The sequence below is a fragment of the Mustela lutreola genome, chromosome 2 (assembly GCF_030435805.1).
Source record: "Mustela lutreola isolate mMusLut2 chromosome 2, mMusLut2.pri, whole genome shotgun sequence".
NCBI classification, from domain to species: domain Eukaryota; kingdom Metazoa; phylum Chordata; class Mammalia; order Carnivora; family Mustelidae; genus Mustela; species Mustela lutreola.
In genome coordinates this window covers 46,652,710-46,659,529 of record NC_081291.1, presented here as the reverse complement: position 1 = coordinate 46,659,529, position 6,820 = coordinate 46,652,710, and the positions used below count along the sequence as shown (strand labels likewise).

The following is a 6,820-nucleotide window of genomic DNA, read 5'->3' as shown; positions in this document are numbered from 1 at the left end:
TTTCGTCAAATTAATGGTAACATCTATAGACATTGGTCCCCAGATCTAATTACTTTACTTTAAATTAGTTATTTCAAAACCCAACCCATCAGTTTTGGAAGAGGTCCTCTAGCATTTAATTGGTCAAAATCTAAAAGCCCTGTATAGAAGGCCAGCTTGTTTGCTTTCTACTAGCCTATCTTGAAGGGTTCATCAGTAATTAACACTGTTTGCAATTTAATATCATAAAATGGGCCCTATATTGACATTATTAATATCTCCTTATATGATTTTCAGGTTGTAGTTATTACAGGCACATTTTGTGGCAGAGAATAATTCTGATAATGATGATAAAAAAGCTCAAATTGATTATTAAACATTTGTTGTGCAAGGAAATGTGCCAAGCAGTTATATGCCTTTTCTTTTTAAATTCTCAATACAAACACATAAAGTAGTAGAACTTTGCAGCCTCTTCTTATTATAAATTGTAGTGAACTCTGGATTGTTATATGAGGGAAGTCTTATTCTTATCTGCAAATATTACCTTGGTTCCTCTCCACGTGGCAGTCAGTGGCCTTTTCTCCAGGCTCATGCTTGATGGGTAGGCTTCTTAACTTTACTTTTCTTTTATTTTATTTCATTCTTCAAATTTGTATTTAAATTCTAGTTAGCACTGTGCAATGTTGGTTTCAGTAGTAGAGTTCAGTGATTTATCACATGCATTACCTAGTGCTCATCATAACAAGTGCATTCCTTAATCCCCATCACCCATCTAGCCCCTCCCTCACCCACTTTCCTCTGTCAACCCTCAGTTTGTTCTCTAACAGTCTCTTGTGGTTTGTCTCTCTCTCTCTTCCCCCACCCCATATGTTTATCTGTTTTGTTTCTTAAATTCCACATATGAGTGAAAGCATAGGGTGTTTGTCTTTCTGTCACTGACTTCTTTCACTTAGCATCATCCACATCACTATGAATGGCAAGATTTCATTCTTTTTGATGGCTGATTAATATTCCATTGTATATATCTACTACATCTTCTTTATCTATTTATCAGTTGATGGGCATTTGGGCTCTTTCCATAGTTTGGCTATTGGGGATAGGCTTTTTGACTTTAACAACAAATTATTAAACCTACTCTTTGCTTTGATGCACATTGAACACATGATTCTCTCTCTTTTTTTTTTTTTTTAAAGATTTTATTTATTTATTTGACAGAGAGAAATCACGAGTACACTGAGAGGCAGGCAGAGAGAGAGAGAGAGAAGGAAGCAGGCTCCCTGCTGAGCAGAGAGCCTGATGCGGGACTCGATCCCAGGACCCTGAGATCATGACCTGAGCCGAAGGCAGCGGCTTAACCCACTGAGCCACCCAGGCGCCCCCATGATTCTCTCTTTAACTAGTAACTTAGAATTAAATGGACTTGAACTCTTACCGTCCCATTCCTTGCCCAAAATTTGGCTGTGAGGAGTAATGTGCATGAAAGAGCACCCAAAGGGCATGTGGTCCTTGATCTCTCTGCTGTACAATATATGACACCCACTAGTTTCATGTGGTTATTTTAAATTTAAATAAATTAAAAATAAAATAAAATTTAAAAATTCAGTTCCTTAGTCAAAATGCCCATATTTTAAGTGCTCAATAGCCACATATGGCTAGCAACTTTTGTAGTAGACAGTATTAGATACAGAACATTATGATCCTTTTTGAAGTTTAATTGTACAGTGCTGTGATAGACTGTTAATTTCACATCTGGACCGCATTTTTTTTTTTAAGATTTTATTTATTTACTTGAGAGAGATACAGTGAGAAAGAGCAGGAGAGGAGAAGGTCAGAGGGAGAAGCTGACTCCCGCAGAGCTGGGAGCTCAATGCAGGCCTCGATTCTGGGACTCTGGGATCATGATCAGGCCCAAAGGCAGTTGCTTAACCATCTGAGCCACCAGGTACCCTGGAGTGCATCTTTAAAAAAAAAAAATTAGTTCCACTGAATTGTACTTTGATGTGCTGACAGTGACCTGTACTAGTAATGTGTTTGGAGTGTTCTTATGTGTCAGATATTGTCTTCAATACCTTTTATGCACTGACTTACTTAATTCCTACAACAATTCCATGAAGTCAGCTTTATTTTTATCTCCATTTTACAGGTAAAGAAATAGAGGCTCATAGACTTGCCTGTGGTCACCCAGATGGTAAAGAGTGCAGTTGGGTCCTCTTAAGTGTGGCTTTAAACCTGTGTTCTTAAGGACCATACCATGCTGAGTCTGAAATCCCTATAAAGAGGCCTTGGAATTCATTCTCAGGATATGAGTAGTAAACCTCATCACTTTATATTTGTATCTTTATTTCTCCTGGATATAGCTGTATATTTATTTCATTTCTCTTATTACAATGCTGTGATGTAATTCTGATGCCAACTGCATGGAGTTAGCACAGACTCCACAACTCAAGGGCACAATTTCCAGAAAACTACCCTCACTTCTGATGCCAGCTACAGTTTTAGGTGTCCCCAGACCACCTAGACTTCTGACCAACTGGTTATAGATTTGGGGATTTCTATGACTGTCTCAGGTCTGATAATTTGCTAGAATGACTTATAAAATTCAGGAGTATACTATATTTATGATTACAGTTTTATTATAAAGCCTATCAATCAGGACCAGACAGATAATGAGACAATTAGGATGAGGTCTGGGATGGAAGCAGGAGGCATCACTGTTCACATTGATGTGTTCACCAACAAGGAAACTTACCTGAGATATGGTGGTCAGAGTTTTTATTAGAGTTTCTTGACATAAGCATGATTAATTGAATCATTGGCCATTTGTTTGAACTTAATCTTTAGTCCTCCTCTCCTCCCTGGAGTTTGGGCTGGTTCGAAGACTCAACTCTCTAATCCCATGGTTGGTCTTTCCAGTGACTAACCCCCATTCTTAGTTATCTTAATAGTGTAAATCAGGTATGACAAAAGGGATGCATAAATAACAAAGTCACTCCCATCATTCAGGAAATTCAAGGATTTTGAGATTATCTTCTGGGAGCTAGGATCCAAGATGAGACAAATTGTTTATTATACAACAGTATGTATTTCTTTAGGCTGTCTTAAATCCTTTTTGAAATGAGTGGAGGATTTATTTTTGTGTGTATATGTGTTAAATAAAAATAGAAACATTTTATATATATTTATAAATATGTATTTTTAATATAGGTACAAGAGGACTACTAACCGTAGTTTTACAGATTTCCAGACTTAAAGATCATCTTAGAAATAACTTAGTTCTACACTCTTGCTTTACTGATGAAGACATAGCCCAGAGAAATGAAACGGCTTGCCTAGTGGCAGAGTTGAGACTGGAACTCAAAGTTTTTAATCTTCTATTTAAACTCTCTCTGTCTTTTCAATCTCAGGCTCCTCCTCTAACATAGTCATGTCTCTACCACTGCATACTTTTCTCACTACCTTACTGCATCTTAGAAACCTCAGGCTGACTTTAGGAGATAGCTTTGGAGCAATGGATGAAGCTTGCTTAAATCTGTATTTTTTGTATCTCCTGCCTTTGCACATGTATGTGCTGTTCCTTCTGCCTTAAATGTCATTTTCACCTATTGGCTATTTCTTGATTGCTTTTAAATATACAAGCTAAACTTCACATCTTCTGTGAAACCTTCCCTGCCCTCTCCTCTCACAGATTTCGTCTCTCCTTTCTCTGTGTTTTCGGATTATTTAGAATATGCCCTTATCTTAGTGGCACTTATTGTAATTATATTTTAACTCTTTTCCACATGTCAAATCTTAACAGCATTTTTGATTTCACCCTTGTTGCCACCAAACCTTTTCCTCTCTTTGTCTTGCCAGTCCCGATATAGCAGCATCAGTGACTCAGCTGCTCCATCCAAAAATCTAGAAGTCACCTTGATTTCCCTCTTGTTCTCATCTTGCTCATAACAGCAAGCCCGTTGGTTCTATATCCTAAATATATCCCAAAGCTTTTCTTTCTCACCTCCAAACTGGTCTGTCTGCTTTTACTTTTGCTTTCTTTCAATCCATTCTCCATACAGGGACCACAGTTCTTTCAAAATGTAAAGCATTTTGAAATCTCCGCTCCTCCCCTTTTGAAAGACAGCTATATCTTCTCGTGCAGTGCCCGCCACCTCCCCAAGACACAATGGTGAAAGTCAGAGTAAAAGGATTTGACTGTACTGGGTGCCTGGTCATCAGGGGTGCTTTTAACTCTGGAAAGTGGATATTGTCGCCATCAACAACCCTTTCATTGACCTCAACTACATGGTCTATATGTTCCAGTATGTTTCCACCCAGGGCAAATTCCAAGGCATAGTCAGAGCTGAGAATGGGAAACCTGTCATTAGTGGGAAGCCCGTATCCATCTTCCAGGAGCAAGATCCTGCCAACATCAAATGGGGTGATACTTGTGCTGAGTATGTTGTGGAGTCCACTGGGGTCTTCACCCATCATGGAGAAGGCTGGGGCTCATTTGAATGGTGGGACCAAGAGGGTCATCATCTTTGCCTCTTCTGATGATGCCCACATGTTTGTGTTGGTCATGAGCCATAAGAAGTTAAGACAACTCCCTCAAGATTGTCAGCAATGCCTCCTGCACCACCAACTGCTTGGTCCTTCTGGCCAAGGTCATCCATGACAACTTCAGTACTGTGGAGGAACTTGAGACCACAATCCACGCCACCACTGCCACCTAGAAGACCAGGGGAAGTCCCTCTGGAAAGTTGTGGTGTGATGCCAAGGGGCTGTGCAGAACATCATCCCTGCTTCTACTGGTGCTGCCAAGGCTGTAAGCAAGGTCATTCCTGAGCTGAATGGGAAACTCAATGGCATGGCCTTCTGTGTCCCCACACCCAATGTGTCCATCGTGAAACTGACCTGCTGCCTAGAGAAAGCTGCCAAATATGACATCAAGAAGGTGGTGAGGCAGGCATTGGAGGGCTCCATCAAAGGCATTCTGGACTACACAAAAGAGCAGGTTGTCTCCCGCAACTCTAACAAATGACACCCCCTCTTCCACTTTTAATGCTGGGGCTGGCATTTCTCTCATTGACCACTTTGTCAAGCTCATTTCCTGGTATGACAATGAATTTGGCTACAGCAAAGGGAGTCCTTGCCCCACCTCATCCCCCAACACAAAGAGAATCTCCCGACCGCCACAGTTTCCATTTCAGATATACTGAATAAGGGGAAGGGTTTGGGGAACCCTACCTTGTCATACCATATAAAGTATACTGAATGTAGTCAGAAAAAAAAAAAAGAGTAAAACAAATCATGTCAATTCTAGCTGAAAATCCTCCATTAACTTTTCCTTTCAGTGAAATAAAATCCAAACTTACTGTGCCAGGCAAGGACCTACATGAGTTAATTAATTAATTAAGAGGCTTTATTTATAAAAATTTTTTATTAACATATAATATATTATTTGCCCCAGGGGTACAGGTCTGTGAATCATCAGGCTTACACACTTCACAGCACTCACCATAGCACATACCCTCCTCAATGTCTATAACCCAGCCACCCTATCCCTATACCCCCATAGGCTTTATTTTTTTATAGGAGTTTCAGGTTTATATAAAATTGAGATGGTTCAGAGAGGCCCTTTTACCCACTTCTCCTCCTACCACCCAGCTTCCCCTACTATTAATATTTTGCATTAGTATAATACATTTGTTACAGTTCAACCAATATTGATACATTAAATGAAGTCCTTAGATTATATTAGGGTTCAGTGTTTGCCTTGTATAGCAATATGGGTTTTGATGTATATGTAATGTCATATATCCACCAGTACAGTATCATACAGATGGTTTTATTGCTCTAAAAATCCTTTTTATCCCTCTCTTTCTCATATTCCTCCCAAACTCCTGGCAATAAGTAGTATTTAAAATTGTTTCTATACAAACCATAAGAGACTTTTAATCTCACAAAACAAACTGAGGGTTGCTGGCGTGGGGTACGGAGAGGGTAATTGGGTTATGGGCATTGGGGAGGGTATGTGCTATGGTGAGTGCTGTGAAGTGTGTAAACCTGGCGATTCACAGACCTGTACCCCTGGGGCAGTTAATACATTATATGTTAATAAAAATAATTAATAAATTAAAAAAATAAAATTGTCTCTATAGTTTTGTCTTTTCCAGAATATCTATAGTTGGAGTCATAGAATATATAGCCTTTGTGTTGTTTATTTTAAATTACTTGTCTGGCCTTACTAGAATGCACTCTCTAGGGTACTGGGAACATTGTCTATTCTGTGTGTTGCTCATTTCTCAGTACCCCAGTGAGACTGAGCACAAAGAAGACCCCCAACAGTTAGAAGTTGGTGAGTGAATGAATAACCACCTGTTGTCTGCAGCAGGCTCTGCGTTCTCTGAAGGCAGGCACTGTGTCTTATTTTCTGGTGTCCCCAGTGCTTAGCCCAGAATGTTGCACAGGGAGGGAAGTCAGTGAAAGTTCATTGAGTAATACTGAATAAAATATGACCTCCATCATTTATTATCTGTGTGACCTTGGGCAGGTCCCTTACCAGCCTCTTTGAACCTCATTTGTAATGCTCATTTCTTCGGGTTGTTGTCAAGATTAAAGGAGGTCACATTGAACACTACATCAAAAGCTAGTGGAATAAAGCTAGGAATAAAGCTAAAAGAAACTGTAAAAAAAATTAAAGAAGTTCAGTGATACAGTACTATATCATTGTATGGGATTGCTATTGCTGTCATTGGTCACTTTTATGCTAAACATGCCAACAAGGCATTCCTCAGTAATGCCAAAGCTACTCCTTACTAGCCTTCACAGGCCTGGGATGCCTCATATGGAATATTCTCAG

General features: G+C 39.5%; 1 pseudogene; it reads left to right on the top strand.

Moving 5' to 3' along the window:
* The first annotated feature begins 4,141 nt into the window (after positions 1-4,141).
* Positions 4,142-5,177, top strand: LOC131825521 (glyceraldehyde-3-phosphate dehydrogenase-like; annotated as a pseudogene).
* Positions 5,178-6,820: the final 1,643 nt, after the last annotated feature.